At 37.1% G+C, this 27,727-nt stretch overlaps 1 protein-coding gene across 6 annotated transcripts in view; it reads right to left on the bottom strand.

Annotated features, from left to right (window-relative positions):
- The window catches only part of LOC131434860 (bcl-2-related ovarian killer protein), a 126,838-nt gene extending 100,469 nt beyond the window's left edge, over nt 1–26,369 (bottom strand). Inside the window, exons 1-2 of one of the 6 annotated variants that reach the window (XM_058602077.1) lie at nt 25,795–26,064; nt 13,072–13,639 (exon numbers count right to left, since the gene is read on the bottom strand). The gene's annotated coding sequence lies outside the window, so the exon portion shown is untranslated. Of the gene's footprint in view, nt 1–13,071; nt 14,843–25,393; nt 26,065–26,300 lie in introns of those variants that run through there. The other 5 variants (XM_058602075.1, XM_058602074.1, XM_058602079.1 and 2 more) reach the window with 5 other exon arrangements.
- Between the last annotated feature and the right edge of the window lie 1,358 nt (nt 26,370–27,727).

Here is a 27,727-nt window from a genome sequence, read left to right on the forward strand (position 1 = left end):
TCGGGCCATTGATCAAGTTCAAAGATCAAATGGCTGTGACTTTTTGTTCCGGAGATATGATGGTATAAGTGACGTAACCGACAAAACGCGTTGTATTTATACGCGCTCAATTTGAGCTAAATCGGACATGCGTAAGAGGTGCTGCCCAGCGGTTAAGGTTTGAAAATTTTCGATCTTGAAAAAGCACCATAGGGGGAAGTACATGAAATTTCCAAAATCGAAATTTTTTTTTGATGCCGAAACTCTTAAAACTGCATGAAAAGTCGAGAACTAATTAGAGTATTCTAAAAAAAAAAATTTGATATTTTTTCTAAGTCCCAAAAGGTCCCAAAAAGTCGATTTCTTCAAAAAAATTTTTTTTCGAAATGACACTAAATCTCGACGTTTCATGCAATTCTAAGCCTTTTGGTTGGCATCAAAATTATTTTTTCGTTTTCGAAAATTTCATGTACTCACATCCCCCCCCCCCCCTTTATTGTGATTTTTCAAGATATATGAAAATTCCACTGAGGTCACTAAGAAGGTTTTTTTTTAGATTAGCATCACTCTTCTCTTTATTTATTTATTTATTTCTTTTGGAGCAGGGAAAAGCCCGATGGAGATGAAATTTGGCAATCTGTCTCTCTCTCTCCAGCAGGCATAAAACCTCCTCATCATTTGTATCAACAGATTACAATGATCCAACAGATACATTTGGGCTTAACACTAACAATTAAAACTAAATCTATAACCCTATCTATAACTAGTTAATGACACTAAACATTGCAGGGCAATAATAGCGCTCTTGCTTAAAAGGTGAGAGAAGAAAAAAATGGATAGGTAACTATTATATAAGGGTTGGTGAGGGGGTGGGGTGGTAAGCGAGAGTGGGCTAACGACGGTGTTAGAATCGGCATGTAGATCTAATTAGTGACCAAAAAGATGGTGAAAGACTGAGAAAACGACGGGGTTAGAATCGGCATGAAGATCTGGTTAGTGATCGAAAAACGGATGGTGAATGACAAAGAAAAAGTAGAATGGACGACCGAGTTCATTCAGACGAGCGAATCTAGTTAGTTTCTAGTGGAGGTTGTGAAGAGGCGGAGTGGGAAGATCACAATAATCCAGCAGATACCATGTCATATACTTATTACTGATAATTAAAACTATCCCTATTACTAACCTCAATACTCAAGAAGTAGAGGAGTAATTCAGAAACGATTTTTTCACGGTGTTGCGAGATAGGTGAAAATCGAACAAGTGAGAACATCGATTAAATAGACGACACATACAAGAAAACGGTTCGTTATAGCCGTAATTAGTTCGAGCAGATTGAATTCTGAGAAATGGATGAGATCGGAGATTGCGAAAATTAATAGCTAGGTTCAGTTTATGTAACAATTCGGGGTAATCAGTTTGAGATTGTAACAAATCCGCCACGAAAATAGCTTTACAGATGTCTCGACGTACGGATAACAAGTCTAAATCGATAGGTTTACAGCGCTCACTATAGTTGGGAAGTTTGTTGGGATCCCTCCAAGGAAGACTGCGAAGGGCAAACCGAATAAATTTATGCTGAATAGCTTCTATGCGTTGGATGTCGAGTTGATAATAGGGAGTCCAGACGACTGCAGCATGTTCGAGTATAGAGCGAACCAGTGCACAATATAGTGCTTTAAGGCAATATATGTTATTAAAGCTCTTTGTAATGTAAATGTAATGAAATATGAATCCTAGCATTTTGGAAGCCTTAGAGATCGTATACTCTACGTGATTCTTAAAATTAAGTTTTGAATTCAACAGAACTCCTAAGTCCTTGACAGTCGATTCTCGTTTGAGAATAGTCTGAGAAATAGTATAGTCGAATACAACTACTGTGCGTTTACGTGAGAAAGAAATTACGGAACATTTTGAAGCATTCAGGACCATTCTATTAAGGTCGCACCAACTGGAGAAGATATCTAACTGTTTCTGCAGGAATCTGGCATCTTCTAGGTCTTTAATAGGATGATACAATTTAAAATCGTCGGCGAATGATAGTTTTTTACATTGGAGCGCAAGGTTCAAATCATTCAGATACAACAAAAACAAAAAGGGTCCGAGGTGAATACCCTGAGGTACCCCCCAGTTATTTAGGAAGGGTCACCGATTTTACCTATCATAGTACTGTTAATCAAATAAGACTGCAGCCAGTTCATAAAAGGACCACTGAATCCAAGTCTTCCGAGTTTAGCAATAGCTATTTGGTGATTTATTTTATCAAAAGCAGCGGAGAAGTCAGTATATATAGCGTCAACCTGCTGTCGCGCCTTTAACGACTGAATGACATTGGAAGTATAACACACAAGATTCGTGGATGTAGATCGTTTTGGCATAAAACCGTGCTGAGTTGAAGATATATAATTAGAGCAATTGTGTATGATGAAATCCAAAACGACTAATTCAAAGAGCTTAGATACAGCACACAAAGCGGCAATTCCTCTGTAGTTCGATATTTAACATTTATTGCCTTTTTTAAATACGGGGAAGATGACGTTTTTTATTGTCATGAGACTGTTATGAAAGAAGAGAAAGGTATTGTCACGCCACTAGGTGTATTAAGAAGGGATTTTGAAGTCATTTTAATGACCGTCGTTTCAAATGACAGTTTGAAATTTCAATCACTCATTACCCTGTAATTTCGGTACTGCAAGTCGGATTGAAAAAAAAAATGGTATGAATTCATATAATTATTCATATGAATCTAAACGTGTGACAATCGGTTGAGCATTCCATGAGGTGTCGAAGTTAGTTCCACTTTTGAGTTTTAGCTCATTATTTACGGTACTTTCCGGAACCGGTATTCAGAGACCAGTATAACCCAAAACGGTTCCTGTGGCTATGAATTAATATCACGAAAAAATTGGGATAGTTTTTAGCCCAACTTTGAAGATTTTTTGACATCGTCATCTTCAATGGCGGTTTGAATTTCAAAAACTTATCACTCTGTAATTCCAGAATCGGAAGTCGGAATCAGATAAAATTCACCAATTTTGTATGTGACCATGATTCTTTTAATTTGAATTTTTGTTTATAAAATTCGTTTTGGTCTTCTTTGAGAAAACGATTAAGCTAGTCTAGCCAGTTGAATTCACCTGAAGGATTCTAAACCATTTCATTTGATTCGAAATTTTTTAAAATCAAAACAGCCATCTTTTAAAAATCGTGCGTTCCAAATGCCGGTAGAACCGAAATTAGTTTATATGGTCATTGAATATCAAATTCAGCAAACCCGAATAATTCATGTGAAATTGACATTTTTACATCTAATCACCCTATATCTCCGGAACGGGAAGTCGGATCTGATTAAATTAATTATTTTATTTCCGTTACACTGTAACTGAGGAACCAGGATTCGGATGAAAATGAATTTCAGGAACCTTGTATGGGAGTATATGACTTTTCTTATGAATCTAAGTTTATATATGGTTATGTCATCTCCGGGAAAATTGGGTAAAAATATTTGTCACACACACACATTTCCTATATGGGTGCAAGAAGTTATGTACTTCCAATAATTCCCAAGTAGCACATGTAACTTATTCATAAAAAAATAAAAACAAAACAGATGCTGCATATTGCTCTCATGACAAACACGACGAAACAAGTCGTATTATGATGGTGACAATGGAGTCAAAATAATGTTACGAATTGACATCTCATCATACTAAGTTACAATAAGTTCCAACGTCGCCAACTGGTCAACGTAACAAAATGTGACAATGAAAAAGTGAGACAAAGTTAAGTAATGATTTCATATCGGTTACCGTATTCGTTGTGATGCAACAAAGAAATACAATTACAGTGTCGGTTGAAAGCTTCCGTATATTATTCCGGACAATAATATTGAATCAATAAGTAGAATAAGTAGAAAATTAGTTCAGTTTCAAAAACTGGCGATATTCAAATCTGCGCTTATACGCAATTTTTTTTATGGTACATGTGCGAATCAAACTTGTTTCGTTTTGGGAAGTACATTCTCACTACCAGAGAGAATATTTCTACACTTTGTCACGGCAGTGTATGCATGAAAAAACTTATGCAAATGGCTACCATTATGACCAGGGAATGAAATATTCATTAAATTTGAAAAAAGTGCAACTTTTGATTATTGCGATTGGTCAACTGTTTTAACTTTGGTATATGAAAAATTAATATTAATCACAAACAAGTTTTAACTAAAAACATTCCGACTTTTTAGCTGTACATTTCATATGACGGGAATAAAAATATAAATATTATTTTGTATGTCGATGTTCTGAAACCCAAAATATCGAAGGCGCGCACGTTTTCAATAAGTGCAATGATCAACTTCACCATAAATATCGAATAGCACTAAGATTTTGAGCAGATATGGTGAGTTTAAGGAAGATTGAATTCTGTATTTTAGCTCTGATTATCGGATGCCAATTTTTGGTCGTAAATGTTGAATGGGAAAAAAATCAACAAACTTATATTTTTTGTTTCATTGTGACGCGCTGAATCAAATCAAATATTATTTACTGAGAAGTTGTTTGACAACCCTTGGTAAGTCATTCAGTAAAAACCATTCAAGCGAAGAGGTTGTGTTTCGATTGTACTGGCTCGTGAGTTAACGGCTGCTACCGAGACAATTCTAAGCTTCAGGTAGTTAAACTGCCCATAGCAAACGCAATATTCGGGGCGTTTCCCGGAAAGCTAGCAACGAAGGCCATCCCGTTCATACGCACAGAGGTGTAGAGACACAGAGGTGCGAGAGCATAGAAGTGACGAGTCACAGAGGTGCCATCGCATAAAGGTGCGAAGACGAAGGGGTGCAAAGGCACAGAGGTGCTAAAGCAACCCAGTGCTGATCTACCAGGTACCAGAATTTGTACGCTGCGTAGGATCAAAAGAGACGGCATATATCGCGAGGTGCTACACTGCAAGCATCGCATTTGATCGCCACCAAGAGCAAAAGCACTGTACCTGGGGTCAGGTACAGGCAGCACAGCAAGTGCAGTGGTGTCCACAACGACGGCAGAGCAACTGAGATAGCAGTAAACGACAGAAGACTGCCAATTAGAAACAGCAGAAGACTGCCAATTGGAAATCGTTGGAAGAGCTTCACGTCGTTCTTCACGATAAAGGAACAGAGACATCAGCTACAAGGTAGATTTAATTTAATTTATTTTTTATTTCTTATATCTGAAATTTTACTAAACATAAGTTTTTATTTTGGTATTATTAATTTACAAAAAAATTTAATGTAATGGATGATCTCATGGAAGATCATCCGAATCCGATTCCGGATACTAGTAAGAGTTTAAATACTCCGAGGGCTAAACATTATCCACAGGGTACCACTGGGCCATGGACAGTCTATCTTCGAAAAAAAGAAAAGATTTTAAACTTGATGCAAATTACAAAGGATTTGACATCACATTTCTCTGAAGTTAAAGAAATCTGTAAGGTTAATAGAGATAAAATTCGAGTTGTTGTTAACGACTTGAAACAGACAAACGATATTGTAACCTGTAAATTATTTGCTATTGAATATCGAGTTTACATTCCATCGAAGGAGGTAGAAATTGACGGTGTTGTGACTGAAGCAAGTCTGACAGCAGATGATTTAGTTAAAAATGGAGTTGGCCGTTTTAAAAACTCCATGCTTGAGGGAGTTAAGATACTCGAGTGCAAACAATTGTACTCAGCATCTATTGTCGATGGAAAAAAGTCTTATCGTCCCTCAGATTCGTTTCGCGTAAAATTTGCCGGATCTGCATTGCCTAGCCATGTCTATATCGATAAAATTCGTCTTCCTGTTCGGCTTTTCGTACCGCATGTTATGAATTGCACGAACTGTAAAAAATTCGGACATACAGCTACTTACTGTAGTAATAAGTCCAAATGTATCAAATGTCAAGGGTCTCATAAGGATAATCTTTGCGATAAAGATGTTGAAAAATGTGTTTATTGTGGGGAAAGTCCTCATGATGATCTTTCAGTGTGCGCTGCATTTAAGCTGCGTAAAGACAAAATGAAGCTTTCTTTAAAAGCACGGTCTAAGCGCACATATGTAGAAATGCTTAAAACGGTCATACATGTCTCCCCTTTGGAAACCGAAAACGGTTTTTCAACTCTTGCGGAGCCAGAGGAATCTGACTCTGACGGAAATAGTGAAGATACCTCGTTTGTCACTCCTCAAGGGTCTGTTAAGAGGAGATTACCAAACCATAAAATACCAAAAAAGACACCTAAAATTACACCTTCAAAAAAAGATCCCCGTGTTAAAGCTAAAAAGCCAAATTTAAAACCAAAAACTGTACCTCCTGGTTTGTCAAAATCACAAACCAATCCAGGAACTAGCTCAAGAAAAGACAATAATCCAGTGGGCTCCATTTCACATTCACCAACAGGATTACTGAAATTTTCGGAAATTGTAGAATGGATTTTCGCTGCATTCAATATTTCTGAACCTCTAAAGACCATCATAACAGCATTCCTACCAATAGCTAGAACTTTTTTGAAACAGTTATCAGCTCAATGGCCAGCTCTTTCAGGTTTTGTATCATTTGATGGATAATTTATCATCCGCCGCAAATGATTCAATCACTGTCCTGCAGTGGAATTGTCGAAGCATCATGCCAAAACTTGATTCATTTAAAGTTTTGTTGCATAGTCAAAAATGTGATGTATTTGCTTTGTGCGAAACATGGCTTACATCAAACATAGCCTTAAATTTTAATGACTTTAACATTATACGTCTCGATAGAGACTCCCCGTATGATGGAGTGCTTTTAGGAATTAAGAAATGTTATTCCTTTTATAGATTAAACATTCCTTCGACTTCTAGTATAGAAGTTGTTGCTTGTCAAATAAACATTAAAGGAAAGGACATTTGCATTGCTTCGGTATATATTCCTCCAAGAGCTCAAGTTGGACAACGACAGCTTAATGAAATTGTCGAAGCCCTTCCTGCTCCACGTTTGATTTTAGGAGATTTCAATTCGCACGGAATGATGTGGGGTTCCGTTTACAATGATAGCAGATCATCTCTAATATATAATATTTGCGACAATTTTAGCATGACGGTACTAAATATGGGTAGCATGACACGGATCCCAAGACCTCCTGCACGTCCAAGTGCATTAGATTTATCTCTGTGCTCGACTTCAATTCGACTAGATTGCACCTGGAAAGTATTTCCTGATTTACATGGTAGCGATCATTTACCAATCATCATCTCAATTAGCAGTAACAAAGGCATTGCTAATTCAGTTAATATTCCATATGATTTGACAAAAAATATTGACTGGATTAAATACCAAAGTAATATTTCAAGTGTCTTAACTTCAAAGGAAGAGCTCCCCCCACTTGAAGAATATGACTTCCTCGTTTGTTCGATTCTGGAGGCCGCAGAACAAGCCCAAACCAAACGATTTCTTGGTCCATCGTCTAACAGAAGGCCTCCAAACCCTTGGTGGGACAAAGAGTGCTCAGATGCTAAGCACGCGAAACGAAATGCTTTCAAGACGTTTTTAAAACGAGGAGGAGGAACTCCTCAGAATTTTGAAAATTTCTTGACTTTAGAAACCGAGTACAAGAGCATACTTCGGGCCAAGAAATGTAGCTATTGGAGACATTTTGTCGAAGGTTTGTCAAGAGAAACCTCAATGAGCACTCTTTGGAATACGGCCAGACGAATGAGGAATCGTAACGTAGGAAATGAGAGTGAGGAGTACTCGAACCGATGGATATTTGATTTTGCGAGGAAAGTTTGTCCAGATTCTGTTCCTACGCATAACATTATTAGGGAGTCTTCTTCAAATGATGATTCCATTGATAGCCCCTTTTCAATGATGGAATTTTCCATAGCACTCATGTCTTGTAACAATAACGCTCCTGGGTTGGACAGAATTAAATTCAACTTGGTGAAGAATCTGCCCGACCTCGCAAAAAGACGTTTGTTGGAATTGTTTAACAAGTTTCTTGAGCAAAATATTGTTCCACCTGATTGGAGGCAAGTGAAAGTTATCGCCATTCAAAAGCCGGGGAAACCAGCTTCCAATCACAACTCATATAGACCCATTGCGATGTTGTCCTGCATCAGAAAATTGTTCGAAAAAATTATTCTACGACGTCTCGACACTTGGGTCGAGACGAACGGGTTGTTGTCTGATACTCAGTTTGGCTTCCGTAGAAATAAAGGGACGAATGACTGCCTTGCATTACTTTCGTCTGACATCCAAATTGCCTTCGCTCAAAAGCAACAAATGGCATCTGTATTTTTAGACATTAAAGGAGCATTTGATTCAGTTTCCATTGATGTTCTTTCAGACAAGCTCCACCAACATGGACTTCCACCGGTTACCAATAATTATTTGCACAACCTTTTGTCAGAGAAACGCATGCATTTTTCACATGGCGATTTGGCAACATTCAGAATTAGCTACATGGGTCTACCGCAAGGATCATGCCTCAGTCCGCTCCTTTATAATTTTTACGTGAATGACATTGACAGCTGTCTAGTAACCCCATGTACACTAAGACAATTGGCAGATGATGGCGTGGTTTCAGTTACTGGACCCAAAGCTATTGATCTGCAAAAACCATTGCAAGATACCTTAGATAACTCGTCCGTTTGGGCTGTTCATCTGGGTATCGAATTCTCTGCGGAGAAAACAGAGCTGGTCGTCTTTTCACGAAAGCATGATCCCGCGCAGCTTCAGCTTCATATGATGGGAAGAATGATCCAACAGGTTTTGACTTTCAAATACCTTGGGGTGTGGTTTGATTCCAAATGCACGTGGGGAGGACACATTAGGTTTCTGATAACAAAATGCCAACAAAGAGTAAATTTTCTTCGAACAATAACAGGATCTTGGTGGGGTGCTCATCCGGAAGATCTAATAAAATTGTATCAGACAACGATACTTTCAGTGATGGAATATGGATGCGTTTGCTTTCGTTCCGCTGCAAACTCTCATATTATCAAATTAGAGCGAATTCAATATCGTTGTCTGAGAATTGCTTTAGGCTGCATGCATTCGACACATACAATGAGTCTTGAAGTTCTGGCGGGAGTTCTTCCATTGAAAGATCGTTTTTGGGAGCTTTCATCCATTCATTTCATTCATTATGACTGCTAATAAGATGTGAGGTACTGAATCCCCTGGTTATTAATAACTTCGAAAGGCTAGTTGAGCTTCAATCTCAAACAAGATTCATGACAGTATATTTTAACCATATGTCACAGGAAATCAACCCTTCAAGATATATTCCTATCCGTGTCAGCCTCCTAAATGTCCCTGACTCAACTTTATTTTTCGACACATCCATGCAGCGCGAAGTGCGTGGAATCCCAGAACACCTACGCTCGATGGAAATCCCAAAAATATTTACAAGTAAGTTCAGGCATATTGACTCTGAGAAAATATTTTACACGGACGGATCACGAATTGAAGAGGCTACTGGGTTTGGTATATTCAACAATAATGTTTCGGTCTCATTTAAGCTTCAAGAACCTGCATCTGTTTATATAGCAGAGTTAGCAGCAGTTCATTATAGTTTGAGTGTAATCGTCACATTATCTCCAAACCATTATTTTCTTTTCACAGATAGTCTGAGTGCAATTGAAGCTATTCGCTCAAACGCTGTTTGCCAAAATGAACCTTTTTTCTTGGGCAAAATAAAACAGTGCCTGAACGTCATATTGAGTAATAATTATCAAATCACAATAGTTTGGGTTCCGGCTCATTGCTCCATTCCTGGCAATGAAAGAGCCGATATTTTAGCCAAACGTGGTGCTATTGAGGGTGAAATTTATGAGCGACCGATTGCTTTCAACGAATTCTATAGCTCGTCTCGCCAAAGAACACTTGCCAGCTGGCAAGCATCTTGGGATAGAGATGATCTGGGTCGGTGGATGCACTCAATTATTCCGAAAATATCGACAAAGGCATGGTTCAGGGGACTGGATGTGAGTAGGGATTTCATTCGTGTGATGTCCAGACTCATGTCCAATCACTACACGTTAGATGCACATCTCCTTCGAATTGGGCTCTCCGAGACTAATCATTGTGCTTGCGGAGAAGGTTATCGGGATATTGATCATGTCGTTTGGACATGCGTGGAGTATCGTGATGTCAGATCTCAACTAATAAATTCTTTGCGTACCCAAGGTAGACTATCCAATATCCCAGTTCGAGACATTCTTGCTTGTCGTGACCTTTCATACATGAAACTTATTTATCATTTCATAAAGAAAATTGGAGTTTCAATTTAATAAAGACCCCTTTTAAGACTTAGTTCTGATCCCAGCTGCGTCCATGAGTTCAACCAATAGCTAAATTAGAATAAAAATTATGTAATGATACAAACAAACTCGAAACAGTTTATGAAATTATCAACAAAATGTCTGAAAATAACAGCTTATTTTATAATTTATAGAAGTTAATCGTTTGATTCAAATAATATTTCCGAGTAGATTTCATAATTAATGACGAGTTACCTAAGATGATATTTAAGCTATAAGAGAATATGTTTTAATAAATTCAAAACGTTGTGACTATGTTAGAATTAAATTAGGATAAGAATATTATGTAAAAGTGATGCTACGGCGAAGAAAAACTTATGTAAACTGCCTTAAGAAATAAACGTATTTATGGAAAAAAAAAACAATTCCCAAGTAGCACATGTAACTTATTCATAAAAAAATAAAAACAAAACAGATGCTGCATATTGCTCTCATGACAAACACGACGAAACAAGTCGTATTATGATGGTGACAATGGAGTCAAAATAATGTTACGAATTGACATCTCATCATACTAAGTTACAATAAGTTCCAACGTCGCCAACTGGTCACCGTAACAAAATGTGACAATGAAAAAGTGACACACTATAAGACAAAGTTAAGTAATGATTTCATATCGGTTACCGTATTCGTTGTGATGCAACAAAGAAATACAATTACAGTGTCGGTTGAAAGCTTCCGTATATTATTCCGGACAATAATATTGAATCAATAAGTAGAATAAGTAGAAAATTAGTTCAGTTTCAAAAACTGGCGATATTCAAATCTGCGCTTATACGCAATTTTTTTTATGGTACATGTGCGAATCAAACTTGTTTCGTTTTGGGAAGTACATTCTCACTACCAGAGAGAATATTTCTACACTTTGTCACGGCAGTGTATGCATGAAAAAACTTATGCCAATGGCTACCATTATGACCAGGGAATGAAATATTCATTAAATTTGAAAAAAGTGCAACTTTTGATTATTGCGATTGGTCAACTGTTTTAACTTTGGTATATGAAAAATTAATATTAATCACAAACAAGTTCTAACTGAAAACATTCCGACTTTTTAGCTGTACATTTCATATGACGGGAATAAAAATATAAATATTATTTTGTATGTCGATGTTCTGAAACCCAAAATATCGAAGGCGCGCACGTTTTCAATAAGTGCAATGATCAACTTCACCATAAATATCGAATAGCACTAAGATTTTGAGCAGATATGGTGAGTTTAAGGAAGATTGAATTCTGTATTTTAGCTCTGATTATCGGATGCCAATTTTTGGTCGTAAATGTTGAATGGGAAAAAAATCAACAAACTTATATTTTTTGTTTCATTGTGACGCGCTGAATCAAATCAAATATTATTTACTGAGAAGTTGTTTGACAACCCTTGGTAAGTCGCACAAGCTCCGCCTCTTACGCTTTTCAGGTTACATACCAGTTAGAATGCACGTTGCGAAGTCTTCAATTTGTTCCATGAATTTGTGTCATATAAGTTACTGTCATTGAAGTGTAATAACGTGTGCTACTCGGGTTATTACTGTAAGCAGTTTAAACAAATATAACTATGGAATTGTTTCGAATGTGAAAAAACTGCCATCTTTCTAATACATATGTTACGTCATATTCGAATGAATATGTTGCCAAAAATGAACCGTGCTAATATCGAAACGAGGAAAAATGCCATGAAAAAGGATGCTGTACACAGTCTATTTGCTGCTAAGAAACAATTGCATATAACATCATTAAAAATCGTGTTTCACTTTGCTTCCGAACATCGCTTTATCATACAGTGCTCTAAACTCCAACTTTTACACAAAAATATTGATATCTCCATTAAAAATGAACGGAATTTAATAATCTATGGTTTGTTGGATAACTATAATCGTGTGAAATCTAAGTCTCAAAACATGTTTTGTTTACAGGGACAATTGTTGACAGATATTATCAAAAAACTGGGAACTTTGACATAAAACTTCGTAGAACACGAAAAGTAAACATCCGATATCAAAAACATTCAATAGCATTTAGGCCGGTAACCTTTTATTTACGACTAGTTTGATCGAAATCTGCAGTCACACATACAGGCACACACTGAAATTACTTTGTATATAAAACACTATTTCTTCAGAAGGCGGTTGAATCACCAAATTCAAATGTATTATTGATGATATTGTAGTATGCTTCTGTGAATTTATTTAATCATTCTGAATGGACTCGAATAAAACTATCTGAATTTGTATCGTAAATTAGCTCAATGAAAAAATGTTCTGATGAGACTTTTTAAACGACAATCGAAAGACATTACCAGCTTCTTTTCAGCACACATTTTAGTCACTCATAAGTTCATAAGCTGCAATGAAATAATTATCGTCAAAACATAGCTTATTCTGGGCCATCAACGAATGGCATATCGATAGTCGATGAGCTTCCGTCACAAAGATAGATCAACAGAAATAGGAAAAATATTTCCTAACGAAACGGTGGAAGCGAGCAGAGGAAGTTTTACTGAGGTTTCTAGTTAGTGTTTGAGCCAGTGAGAACTACGTCAACTGCGAAGAAAGTTAAATCGATTTGAGAAAGCGCTTCTTCTGAATTGCAGTGATGCATTGAATAGATAAGGGCTGTGTTGCAAATATTCAACATCGGATTTATAATGCTGGTTGCATCGAATGCCGAGGGACTTTATGTGTGTTCTTTGCATCAAGAGACAGTTTAATGAATTTCGTTGGAAGAAGATCCTGGAAAAGTTTTTATTTTTTCAATTGAACCTTTTATGTACTCACCGATATTTTTTACTTTCGTTTTGGCTTGATTGCTGCACTAGTTATCAGATGGACTGTCGAGATGCTTCAGATTGGAACTATTATTCGTTGTTTGCTCAGTGGCCGTCGTTGGAACAGTTTATTCTCGGAATTTTTTTTTGCAGATCGTACTGAAATTCACTTCCTCAGGAACTTTATCATTTTCAAATTAATCACACTGTATTTCATCTGACCTGTCATCGTATGTTTCAATTCTGCATTCACGTCACTATTATACATCTCAACTTCTACTCATTTAATTCCGCTTAACTTTTATGCACTTTTCTGTCACGTTCTTAAAATATATTTATTCCTTCTCATCGTAGCTTTTCAAGAGTGCGGGTGCAAGACAGCAGCCTGTCATGACTCGAGCTTCCACAAATGTTGAACAAAAAACTAATTATGGCTTTCGGGATGTCACCGACGATTTATCTCTTCATATATTTTGCGTTGGTTTAGGTTGGTAATTTTCCGTTCCAGTAGTTTTCTCACATTCAATTACTGTTGACCGTTAATTGATAACAGCGAAACTGTTTTTTCCTTTTGTGTGCTAGTCATACCAAGAAACATATTACAGTTCATATATCAGTCCAATGGATGGATTTTAAACAATAATTGTTGATTAATATAGGGGTCTGTTGACTAACAAACGAGAAAATTTTTTAGCTGAGGAAAACCATTTTTTTTTCAAATTTGATTGATTGTTAGTAAACCTAGAAGTCGTGTTCGTCACTGTAATCATTGTTCCACTGGGAAATGTAGTATTGTTCATTTGATATAAAATGCAGGTTATCCGTAAGCCCTTTGCTTTTAGAGGAATACAGAAGAATATTTTGCTTAGAAGGAATCATAATTGAGGCACTTTATTCACTTGTCTCGCCCAGATAAAACCTACGGATTTGACATTGTAACAATCTAGCATCGCGTTGGTAAATTTTAAAAATAGCATGAGTGCAAAATAGACATCAGGAATACTCAACAGTAAAGATTTTTTTAATTAGAATCGCCCTTATTCTGAATAACGACGTATTGATTTTTCGATCGAATGTGGTTCGATCGAATCATAGCTACCTTTGATTTTGCTAGCGTTATTGAGAATACAAATTAAATACGAGGGAAAAAACGATACGACGTTATTCAGAATAAGGGCGAATATGATTAGCGAGTTGTTTAATTGTATCACATATGGAAATTTGCATCTTCAGTGAGGTTCGCAGTTGAAGTCTTTTCCATTCTACAACTGTAAACTTTTCAGCCGCTTACTACATAAATTGAATTCAAACTATGTCTAAACATCTGAGGAATACTTTATATCTTCGCTTTATTGAATTTTAAGTCAATAACGTTTGCGTTTGAAAAAAGTGACAAAAATTGTCGATGTTTCATGTGTTTACCTTCACCCGTATTGGCGAAACTACCCAGGGATCATCAATCATAATAACCCATGAGTCAGCAGACAAAATTTGACAGCTCAATCATTCGAACTCTAACCGTGATGACAAAAACAGTGTCATGAAATTTTCGAAATCGAAAAAATAATTTTGGTGCCAAAAGGCTTGGAATTGCATGAAACGTCGAGATTTAGTGTCATTTCGAAAAAAAAAATTTTGAAAAAATCGAATCCCAGAAAGTTGATATTTTCAAAAAAAAATTTTTTTTTATATGACACTAAATCTCGACTTTTCATGCAGTTTTAAGAGTTTCGGCATCAAAAAAAAATTTCGATTATGGAAATTTCATGTGCTCCCCCCTATGGTGCTTTTTCAAAATCGAAAATTTTCAAACCTTAACCGCTGGGCAGCACCTCTTACGCATGTCCGATTTAGCTCGAATTTTGCATTAGGACATTTTTCGAAGTGCTTAAACTTTTGAGCACTAGCGCTTTACGAAATTAGAAGTGATCCCAAAATATTGGCACCCTTATATGTATAAGAGCAGTAAAAATCAACGTGTTTTGTCGGTTACGTTACTTATACCATCATATCTCTGGAACCAAAAGTCACAGCCGTTTGATCTTTGAACTTGATCAATGGCCCAATAGTAGCTTTCAAACGAGCCCAATTTTGTTAAAATCGGTTCAGCCATATCTGAGAAAATTGAGCGCGTATAAATACAACGCTTTTTGTCGGTTACGTCACTTATACCATCATATGTCCGGAACCAAAAGTCACAGCCATTTGATCTTCGAACTTGATCAATGGTCCGACAGTAGCTTTCAAACGAGCCCAAGTTTGTTAAAATCGGTTCAGCCATCTCTGAGAGAATTGAGCGCGTTCAAATATCTTCGAAAAGTGCACACACATACACACACACACACACACACACACACACACACAAACACACACACCCACACACATACACACACTAACATTTTCCGATCTCGTCGAACTGAGTCGAATGGTATATAACACTATGGGTCTCCGAGGCTCCGTTCAAAAGTCAGTTTTTCCAGCAATTCTAATACCTTTCTATAGAGAAAGGCAAAAAGCAATTTCGTTTACCTGATTGTTTATAGCAAACTCAACAGATATGTTAGATAAATCAATATCATTTTCGATAAGTAGGTTACAAACATTGATGTTTTAAAGCAATATTAAGCTCAAAATGGCGGATTCCACTTTATAGAAGTTATTACAAATTCTTACAATAACTTCTTTCAAATAAAAAAATAAATTTGAACTTTAGCGAGCACCCCTGTACAGGAAATTTTTAGATAATCAGACCTGGGACTGGCGAATCATCACTGGAAAGATCCCTAGTTGGTCGTATAAAAACTAAACCAACATCAAAACAGCCTGTTTATTAAGACTGTGTAGGTTTGATTGGCGTCACCCGGTGGGTACGTGCTCCCTTACAATACCATCACGCATACAATACATTTTAGGTTTGCGATGATGGAAAACGATAGCATTACTGATGAATCGTTATTTAAAAAAAGTGGCGACAAGTGACGAAGACGAAGTGAGTTCACCATCACCTTTTGGAACAGGCACGGCGAATAGATTTCAAAAAGTAATGTGTTTCAAATCCAAGATGTCGATTTTCTAGGTTGTCAAGTAGGATTAGAAAATAGATGTTTTCAGTCATTCTATAAACCAGTATGGTGATCAGAGTTGCCATTTTAAAATCTGTGTTTTAACTTGAAAAATCTGTGTACCATCTGTGTTGCATATTTTCGATCATAATCTGTGAAAATCTGTGAAAAACATTTTTAAAATCTGCCATTTTTTATAAAATATTCATAAAAATCTGTAGAAATCTGTGAATTTTGAATAAAACCTGTGTTCTGTGACACAGAGGCAAAAAAATCTGTGGTTTTACAGACAAATCTTTGAATATGGTAACTCTGATGGTGATTTCAGTTTATCAGGTAGATATCGCTGTCAAAAATTAAAAATAGTAAATTCAGCGGGAACAGGAATCTCTATTCATGAACGAAAGCGGAGGCTTACAAAAATGCGGTATATTAGTATATTAGTAATTGAATGTTCTAACTTCCTAAAATCAAACATGGCGTTTTTGATTTGTTTATTTTTTCCACATTCGAATATTTTTAAGATTGTCAAATCCATCTAGAAAGCAGGACTCAAAACTAATGTCATATTAAATCCTAATATTAGCTTGAGAATCCTAAATACTGTTTCACATTTTAATACCTGTTTTTTTTTTTTTTTTTTTCATAAATACGTTTATTTCTTAAGGCAGTTTACATAAGTTTTTCTTCGCCGTAGCATCACTTTTACATAATATTCTTATCCTAATTTAATTCTAACATAGTCACAACGTTTTGAATTTATTAAAACATATTCTCTTATAGCTTAAATATCATCTTAAGTAACTCGTCATTAATTATGAAATCTACTCGGAAATATTATTTGAACCAAACGATTACCTTCTATAAATTATAAAATAAGCTGATTTTTTTGACATTTTGTTGATAATTTCATAAACTGTTTCGAGTTTGTTTGTATCATTACATAATTTTTATTCTAATTTAGCTATTGGTTGAACTCATGGACGCAGCTGGGATCAGAGCTAAGTCTTAAAAGGGGCCTTTATTAAATTGAAACTCCAATTTTCTTTATGAAATGATAAATAAGTTTCATGTATGAAAGGTCACGACAAGCAAGAATGTCTCGAACTGGGATATTGGATAGTCTACCTTGGGTACGCAAAGAATTTATTAGTTGAGATCTGACATCACGATACTCCACGCATGTCCAAACGACATGATCAATATCCCGATAACCTTCTCCGCAAGCACAATGATTAGTCTCGGAGAGCCCAATTCGAAGGAGATGTGCATCTAACGTGTAGTGATTGGACATGAGTCTGGACATCACACGAATGAAATCCCTACTCACATCCAGTCCCCTGAACCATGACTTTGTCGATATATTCGGAATAATTGAGTGCATCCACCGACCCAGATCATCTCTATCCCAAGAAGCTTGCCAGCTTGCAAGTGTTCTTTGGCGAGACGAGCTATAGAATTCGTTGAAAGCAATCGGTCGCTCATAAATTTCACCCTCAATAGCACCACCTTTGGCTAAAATATCGGCTCTTTCATTGCCAGGAATGGAGCAATGAGCCGGGACCCAGACTATAGTGATTAGATAATTATTGTTCAATATGTCGTTCAGGCACTGTTTTATTTTGCCCAGGAAAAACGGTTCAGTCTTGCCAGTCATGTTTGAGCGAATGGCTTCAATTGCACTCAGACTATCTGTGAAGAGGAAATAATGGTTTGGAGATAATGTGACGATTACACTCAAACTATAATGAACTGCTGCTAGCTCTGCTATATAAACAGATGCAGGTTCTTGAAGCCTAAATGAGGCCGAAACATTATTGTTGAACATACCAAACCCTGTCGCTTCTTCAATTCGCGATCCGTCCGTGTAAAACATTTTCTCAGAGTCAATATGCCTGAACTTACTTGAAAATATTTTTGGGATTTCCGTCGAGCGTAGATGATCCGGGATTCCACGCACTTCGCGCTGCATGGATGTGTCGAAAAATAAAGTTGAGTCAGGGACATTTAGGAGGCTGACATGGATAGGAATATATCTTGAAGGGTTGATTTCCTGTGACATATGGTTAAAATATACTGTCATGAATTTTGTTTGAGATCGAAGCTCGACTAGTCGTTCGAAATTATTAATTACCATGGAATTCAGCACCTCACATCTTATTAGCAGGCGTGATGAAAGCTCCCAAAATCGATCTTTTAATGGAAGAACTCCCGCCAGAACTTCAAGACTCATTGTATGTGTTGAATGCATGCAGCCTAAGGCAATTCGCAAACAACGGTACTGAATTCGCTCAAGTTTGATAATATGAGAGTTTGCAGCGGAACGAAAACAAACGCATCCATATTCCATCACTGAAAGTATCGTTGTTTGATACAATTTTATTAGATCTTGCGGATGAGCACCCCACCAAGATCCTGTTATTGTTCGAAGAAAATTTACTCTTTGTTGGCATTTCGTTATCAGATACCTAATGTGTCCTCCCCACTTGCATTTGGAATCGAACCACACCCCGAGGTATTTAAAAGTTAAAACCTGTTGGATCATTCTTCCCATCATATGGAGCTGAAGCTGCGCGGGATCATGCTTTCTTGAAAAGACGACTAACTCTGTTTTCTCCGCAGAGAATTCGATACCAAGATGAACAGCCCAAACGGACAAGTTATCTAAGGTATCTTGCAATGGTTTATGCAGATCAATAGCTTTGGGTCCAGTAACTGAAACCACGCCATCATCTGCCAATTGTCTTAGTGTACATGGGGTTACAAGACAGCTGTCAATGTCATTCACGTAAAAATTATAAAGGAGCGGACTGAGGCATGAGCCTTGCGGTAGACCCATGTAGCTAATTCTGAATGTTGTCAAATCGCCATATGAAAAATGCATGCGTTTCTCTGACAAAAGGTTGTGCAAATAATTATTTATAACCGCTGGGAGTCCATGTTGGTGGAGCTTGTCTGAAAGAACATCAATGGAAACTGAATCAAATGCTCCTTTAATGTCTAAAAATACATATGCCATTTGTTGCTTTTGAGCGAAGGCAATTTGGATGTCAGACGAAAGTAATGCAAGGCAATCATTCGTCCCTTTATTTCTACGGAAGCCAAACTGAGTATCTGACAACAAACCGTTCGTCTCGACCCAAGTGTCGAGACGTCGTAGAATAATTTTTTCGAACAATTTTCTGATGCAGGACAACATCGCAATGGGTCTATATGAGTTGTGATTGGAAGCTGGTTTCCCCGGCTTTTGAATGGCGATAACTTTCACTTGTCTCCAGTCAGGTGGAACAATATTTTGCTCAAGAAACTTGTTGAACAATTCCAACAAACGTCTTTTTGCGAGGTCGGGCAGATTCTTCACCAAGTTGAATTTAATTCTGTCCAACCCAGGAGCGTTATTGTTACAAGACAAGAGTGCTATAGAAAATTCCATCATTGAAAATGGGTTATTAATAAACCCATTATTTGGAGGAGATTCCCTTATAATACTCTGCGTAGGAACAGAATCTGGGCAAACTTTCCTAGCAAAGTCAAATATCCATCGGTTCGAGTATTCATCACTCTCATTGCCCACGTTACGATTCCTCATTCGTCTGGCCGTGTTCCAAAGAGTGCTCATTGAGGTTTCTCTTGACAAACCTTCGACAAAATGTCTCCAATAGCTACATTTTTTGGCTCGAAGTATGCTCTTGTACTTGGTTTCTAAAGCCATAAGTTTTTCAAAATTCTGAGGAGTTCCTCCTCCCCGTTTTAGAAACGTCTTGCAAGCATTTTGTTTTGCGAGTTTAGCCTCTGAGCACTCTTTGTCCCACCAGGGGTTGGGAGGCCTTCTGTTAGTCGTTGGCCCAGGAAAGCGTTTAGTTTGGGATTGTTCTGCTGCCTCCAGAATCGAACAAATGAGGAAGTCATATTCTTCAAGTGGAGGGAGCTCTTCCATTGAATTCAAAATACTAGAGATTCTACTTTGGTATTTAATCCAGTCGATATTTTTTGTCAAATCATATGGAATACTAGCTGAAGTAGCAATGCAATTGCTATTGCTAATTGAGATGATGATTGGTAAATGATCGCTACCGTGTAAATCAGGCAATATTTTCCAGGTGCAATCTAGTCGAATTGATGTTGAGCAAAGAGATAGATCTAATGCACTTGGGCGTGCAGGAGGTCTTGGGATCCGTGTCATGCTACCCATATTTAATACCGTCATGCTAAAATTGTCACAAATGTTTTGTATTAAAGATGATCTGCTATCATTGTAAACGGAACCCCACATCATTCCGTGCGAATTTAAATCCCCCAGAATCAATCGTGGAGCAGGAAGGGCTTCAACCATTTCATTAAGCTGTCGCTGTCCAACTTGTGCTTTTGGAGGAATATAAACCGAAGCTATGCAAATATCTTTGCCTTTAATGTTTATTTGGCAAGCAACAACTTCTATACTAGAAGTTGAAGGGATGTTTAATCTATAAAAGGAATAGCATTTCTTAATTCCCAAAAGCACTCCACCATACGGAGAGTCTCTATCGAGACGTATAATGTTAAAATCATTAAAATTTAAAGCTATGTTTGAAGTAAGCCATGTTTCGCATAAAGCAAATACATCACATTTTTGGCTATGCAATAAAATTTTAAATGAATCAAGTTTTGGCATGATACTTCGACAATTCCACTGCAGGACAGTGATTGTATCATTTGCGGCGGGTGATAAATTATCCATCAAAAGATACAAAACCTGAGACAATTGGCCATTGAGCTGATAACTGCTTCAAAAAATTTCTAGCTATTGGAAGGAATGCCATTATGAGGGTCTTTAAGGGTTCAGATATATTGAATGCTGAGAAAATCCATTCAACAATTTCCGAAAACTTCAGTAATCCTGTTGGTGGCTGTGAAATAGAGCCCACAGGATTATTACCTTTTTCTGTGCTAGATCCTGGATTGGTTTGTGAATTTGACAAACCAGGAGGCACAGTCTTTGGTTTTGACTTTTTTTGTTTAACACGGTGATCTTTTTTTGAAGATGAAATTTTAGGTGCCTTTTTTGGTAATTTGGAAGAAGACTTCTTTCTCTTAACTGACCCTTGGGTAGTGATAAACGAATTACCTTCACTATTTTCGTCAGAGTCAGAGTCCTCTGGTTCCTCTAGATTTGAAAACCCGTTTTCGGTTTCCAAAGGGGGGACATCAATGACCGTTTCAAGCATTTCTGCATATGTGCGCTTAGACCGTGCTTTTAAAGAAAGCTTAATTTTGTCTTTGTGTACTTTAAATGCAGTGCATACTGAAATATCCTCATGAGGACTTTCTCCACAATAAATACATTTTTCAATTTCCTTGTTGCAATCATTATCTTTATGAGGCCCTTCACACTTAATACATTTTGGTTTATTACTACAGTAAGTAGCTGTGTGGCCGAATTTTTTGCAGTTCGTACAATTCATTACATTTGGAACAAAAAGCCGAACAGGGAGGCGAATTTTATCGACATAGACATGGGACGGCAACGCAGACCCGGCAAATGTCACTCGAAACGAGTCTGATGGGCGATAAATTTTCTTTCCCTCTTCATGAACTACTGAGTACAGTTGTTTGCACTCCAGTATTTTCACACCCTCAAGCATAGAGTTCTTGAAACGACCAACACCATGCTTGAGTAAATCATCTACCGAAAGACTCGCTTCGGTAACAACACCGTCAATTTCGACATCTTTGGAGGGTATGTAAACTTTATACTCTTTATTGAAATGTTCCGAAGAGACAATATCATTCGCTTGTTTCAAATTATTTACTACAACACGAATTTTATCATTATTTACTTTTATGATCTCTTTGATTGAAGAGTATCGTGATGTCAAACCTTTATTAATTTGTAAAATGTTTAATGGCTTTGATATACGTCTAAAAAAGACTATCCAAGGCCCAGAAGAGCTCTCCTGATATTTTTTCGTTCGTGGGGGTATAGGATTCATGCTAGGATTTACGTCCATGGATTCATCCATCACATTAAAATTTTTAATCAAACTTTAAAATAAAAAATGAAACCAACACTACACAGTACTCAATCAAAAGGAAAAGAAAAAACTTCTACCTTGAAATTGTTGTCTATCTCCGTTGCACTGCCGTGTAGATCCTCGTTGCTCTAGATGTTCTTGTTGGATGCTGATTGTTGGATGTGATGCTACTGCTACCTGACATCCAGCACCACTCGATTTCCGATTTACTTTTGTCTTCGCCAGCTGCAACCAGCGCAGGTCACCGGTGTATACCTGCGTGTTGTATGGCAGTGGAAAGACCGAGTTGTCTTGTCTCCTTCTTCCTTGTGCTCCGCACCGATATGCTTCTGCACCGAAGTGCCTTCGCACCGGTGTGCCTTTGCACTCTCCTGCTTCTATGTGCCTTTGCACTCTCCTTCTTCGATGTGCCTTTGAACTCTCTTGCTCAGCACTTGTGGCTGTGTATTGTGGCCTGGGTAGAGCTTGGGAAACGCCCTTTGTTGTTTCCTTCACCAGCTTGGCCCAGCACTAGGGCTCTCTTATGCAGCACGACTATACTTTTTAACGGCTGCTGCCAACAGGTCTCTACCTGTAGTTCAACCGTTGTCGTATTTAACGCGTGTAAACTAACCAGCGTTGTTAAACTGTACGCTTCTATACACAACCTTCTCGGTTGAACGGCTATTACTGAAATGATGCCTGTTTTTCAAATTTAAATTTATTGATGAATGAGTTTGCAAATTGTTTTGCCTTTCTCATATAGAATGGTTATGCAGTTACTGTGAAAACCGACTTTTGAACCGAGGCGTCATATACCATTCGACTCAGTTCGTCGAGTACGCAAATTGTGTGTGTGTGTGTGTGTGTGTGTGTGTGTGTGTGTGTGTGTGTGTGTGTGTGTGTGTGTGTGTGTGTGTGTGTGTGTATGCGCGTATGTGTTTATGTAACGTTTTTTGTACTAACTTTTCTCGGAGATGGCTGATCCGGTTTTCACAAACTTAGATTCATGTGGAGCCGACTTCCGGTTTCGGAGTTATGAGGTAAAATGTGCAAAATAATGAAAATATGTATTCTAACTTTTCTCATAGAAGGCGCGACCGATTTTCACAAACTCACTTTCAAATGAAAGGTCCTGTGGTCCCATACGTAATTTCTGAATTTCATTCGGAACCAACTTCCGGATCCGGAAATATAGTGTAAAGTGTGTTAAAAATTTTATACCATCACTGAAAAGGCGGAAAACCCGTGAAAAATTTTCTAAATCGACCTCAAATCTTCTCCAATTGATAGTTTTTATCAATAGACGGTCTAACAAACCGATTTCGGTTATTCTTTTAAGAATCGAAGAAAATTATTTTGAAGAATACCACAGTATTGTATATGATAGTATGATTGATATGAGAAAGACATCATTACACCACTAGGTGGATTAAAACAGATTTTTTCAATGTCATCGTAATCAGTCGTTTCTTATACAAAACCTTGTGGTTTTTTGTCGTGTCGACTTACTTTACTATGGGGCGCCTTTTTAAAATCTACCCTCTAAGAGAGCGATAAGTTTTTGATCGTGATGATGCATCTAACGTACCAACATAATTTTCGCAACATGCTATCGGAAGTTTGATCATCAATATATAATACCATACTCAGTTGTATGACATAATCACAAATAATTCAAAAATAACGTTTTCGGAAATATTTGGTATCAACAAGTATCAAAGAAGAAAACTCATAACGCCTTTCTCCTAACTGGGGTGGTATAAAAGGTCAACTCTTGATATATTTCATTCATGCAGCAGGAAGCAGGAAGTAAAGCAAGTGCATCATTCCGGTTGGTTCAGGTCCACAGCTCACTTCCTGTATTAAGCATTCAGTTCAGTATTGAAATTGTGGGACGTTCGTAGAGCCAGTTTCCCTTCAAAGAAAATTGATTGAATAATCCTGTTGCTGGTCGTTTGGTTTGGAACAAAATGCAACGAAAAGTGGACAACGATGGGGAACATTATGCTAAATCAGCCCTTCTCATGGCTCCAAATGATATCTAAAGAAATATTAGATGTTGAAATATGTAAATCGGAAGTGAATATAATCAGTTCACGGAAAGTTTACAGTCTGATAGATTCTAATTAGAAAATTTTTGCGTTTTTTCGACTCTTCTTTAATTGAATTTTGTGTAATGGTTTGAATGCGTTTTGTTGACTTCAGAGTGTGCAAGTGGTGTCAGATATTTCATTGTTCATAACATTCACATTAAATCTGAAGAAATTTTCCGTATGAACTTCAATGAAGAAGTTTTTCAATATGTATGTCGTTCTTTTTTATTATTATGAACTATACAAATGATTTCGTAATATTTAATTGTATGTCCGAATGTTTGATGTTACTAATCCGTACGTTAGTGTAGGTATTATTATTATTATTAATATCATTTATTTTACCCCGGCTTTAACCTTTTGGTCGTTCACCAGGGGGGCCTTTGGTGTAGGTACATCGTTCTTAATTCTAGTAGTGAAGAAGAAGTGAAGTAGTGTACAATTTACACAATGAAGAAAGCGTGCCAGTTTTATTTGTATTCATGTCATCCAGTTATGTCTATGACATTACCCACCCGCTTTTTTTTTTTTACTTTTACGAGTTTCCTTCTTGCCTTAGTTATAAATAAATCACGTTCCGAATTTTGTAATAGCTTGACACCGTATTTGTATTTGTGAGAATTTTTGAAAGCAGTATAATTTGAAAAATAAAATCAAATTGTCCTATGTTTTTTGTGAAAAATTCGATTTTGATCTTTTCGTGCCCAAACAGGTGATGTTATAGGCGTTGATCATGCAAAATAATTCTAATCAGTCCAGGGAAATTAAATTATAATTATCTTTCGAATTATTGTCTATTATTTCAGAGAGGAAGAGGCAAACGAGTTGATTTATTTGTTATTAATAAATATTGCATATGACATTTTCTGCTATACTCCGAAACACACCGTTATAAACTGTTATTATTTGCACATTGTTTTTGTTCACCTGTCCGTGTCTACTACGGTGATTGGGAGCCGTTGGATTTGTTTTTGTTTGTATCAAGTAGTCAAATCATCGAGTTGCTTCACTATGTTTACCGTTGCACTATTGTCATACTGATTGAAACCGCACAAGCTTGACGTCAAATAAATTTAATTATACGCATAAATATTCACGACATTCGATGGCATTTTGATTCGGCAAGTGTCAGTTGAAGGCTCTGCTGAGGTAGCACGTGATTGTCATAATTTGCTGATACTTACGAATTCGATATCCACTGAATTCATCAACACAAAAACACGTTTCGTAGAAATTACAACGGAAGACTATATCCAGTCGCGTTTCCGAGCAGTAACTACCTGGTCATATTCTCTAAATTCTTGTTTTTAGATTGAAGCTGCTTAATATCATCGTTTAAATTTGACGGATTCCGATGTTGTCACTAGATTTATGGATGATTAATTATACATTCATTTCAACCATTTTCGTTTCAATCGTAGATTTAGGCGTGAGCACGGTTATGGTTTATTTTCAATTAGTCATCTCCGAATAAGCTCGTGAAATAATGAAACAGTACTGAAATACATTGTTTAGCTGTGCTTCGCTGGCTGATGAAGGAAGTATGATTTTCCGACTTGCGAAGTTCACTGGTTTATGAAATTACCTATCGCGAAATTGTTAGTTCCGGTGTGAAGCCTTTGAGTGAATTATCATTTCAGTACACCCGTTCAATTGGCCTTTGTTGAATGGAAACTAGTTGAAACGCATTAACCTTCAATTAAAACTTTTACACCAGCTGGTTAGCTGTCGCTTATCAGAAATTTGACATGCAACTACTTATCGTAAGGCACAAACCAAGGCGGCAGAACACGACGCACAATTAAAGCCGAAGACGCGCCTTGAATCGCGTCAAGCTGCACTGTCTGCAGACGGATCGACCGACGATCGAATACTAATCATGCTTGGATACATACTTTTGCGCGAGACTCTTGCCGCGAGTTCATTGCGGCAGTGTTTGCGACGTTGCAGCTTGCGCAGGTGCGTTATCAGCTGTATTCTTGTATAGAGCAATTGCTCTGCTATAAAAAACCACTCATTTCGTAACACAAATTAAGTAAAACAACTGCGAAGAGTGATTTTTTCAGTTTCTCATATCATTAATTTGCTTACACTTAATTTTAGCCAAAAACAAACATTGTCATGCTGGCAACACAAATCTCGCAAGTTGCATCGGCTTCACTCATCTTACTGATAGTACGAGCAAAAAAACAGAAGTATTTATCCGGTTCGTGTGTCAGCTGCTCGCGACCACTACTAATGTATTAATGATTTCTGCTGATTTGTTTTGGTTCGGTACTTTCCTACTGGTGAAGAGGAACTCCGCATGCATTCGCTGGTGTTATACTATTATCGTAAGCATGAACGAGATATCGTAATTTACTGAGTAAACAAAGTATTTCAGACGATTTTAAAAGTTACTGCGAACGTGTAGTTGGGTACTGGTAAATAAATTTTTGCTGTGCACTTCAGCTGATGAATTAACGTCATATTAAATAAATATTAAAAATGGTTGCGTATTGAATAGTTAATGTTTGAACCACTACCAGATATCAGTGAGAAATTCCAGAAATTCAACACTGAAAAGTTTGCATTATCCGTTTCGACTTGTTCAATTCAGATGAAACTTTGCAAACGTCTTCCGAATGACAAACAATTTATTTTTCAAGGATCGACCGGAGCTTGATATGAGTGGATGTGACATGCACTTTCTCAAATTTGTTGTAACTCGAATCTTATAATTGCTTAAAAAAGTTCCCAAAAGAAGTAGGACACAGTTCGTCGAGACCACAAAATGTCTTTGTGTATGTGTATGTAAAGTCACTCAATTTTCTCAGAGATTGTCGCAAACTCAGATTCAAATTAAAGGTCTTATGGTCCCATAGCTATTGAATTTTATACCGATTCGACTTCCGGTTGCGAAATGCACAAAAAGAAATTAAAAAAATTATCACTCACTTTTCTCAGAGATGACTGAACCGATTTTTACAAACTTAGATTAAAACGAATGGTCTTATGGTCCCATGGCTTGCTATTGACGTTCATTCAAATCATCCGAATTCCGGTTCCAGAATTAAAAGGTAATATGTCCAAATCTATGACAAAAATTCAATTTTCTAGGAAGTTTCTTAACCGATTTTCACAAATTAAGATACCGATAAAAGTGTACCTAAACCATTTTCATGGGAAAGAGTCGAATCACAAGCACACATACACCGAATCGGTAGCAGCGAATGTTAACGTTCAAACAGCGTTTCAACCCTATACGTTCGTTTAGCCGAGGTGCGTAAAAAATAGTGTTTTCATTAAATTACCGTAGTTGTTGGATGTTTTTCTAGAGCATATCGACTGAACAGCTCAAAATCAACAAGGTTTTGGTAAAGGGTACCCGACTGACGCAGGAAAAACGGCGAATTATAGGGTTGTTCAAAGAAGAAGTCTCAATTGCACGGACAATTGGTCGATCTTAAAAAGTAGTACGGAATTTCTTAAAAAAAGGAAATCAAAATACTACCTTGATCAAACAGTTCCCGGAATCA

Source organism: Malaya genurostris, chromosome 3 (genome assembly GCF_030247185.1).
Source record: "Malaya genurostris strain Urasoe2022 chromosome 3, Malgen_1.1, whole genome shotgun sequence".
NCBI classification, from domain to species: Eukaryota; Metazoa; Arthropoda; class Insecta; order Diptera; family Culicidae; genus Malaya; species Malaya genurostris.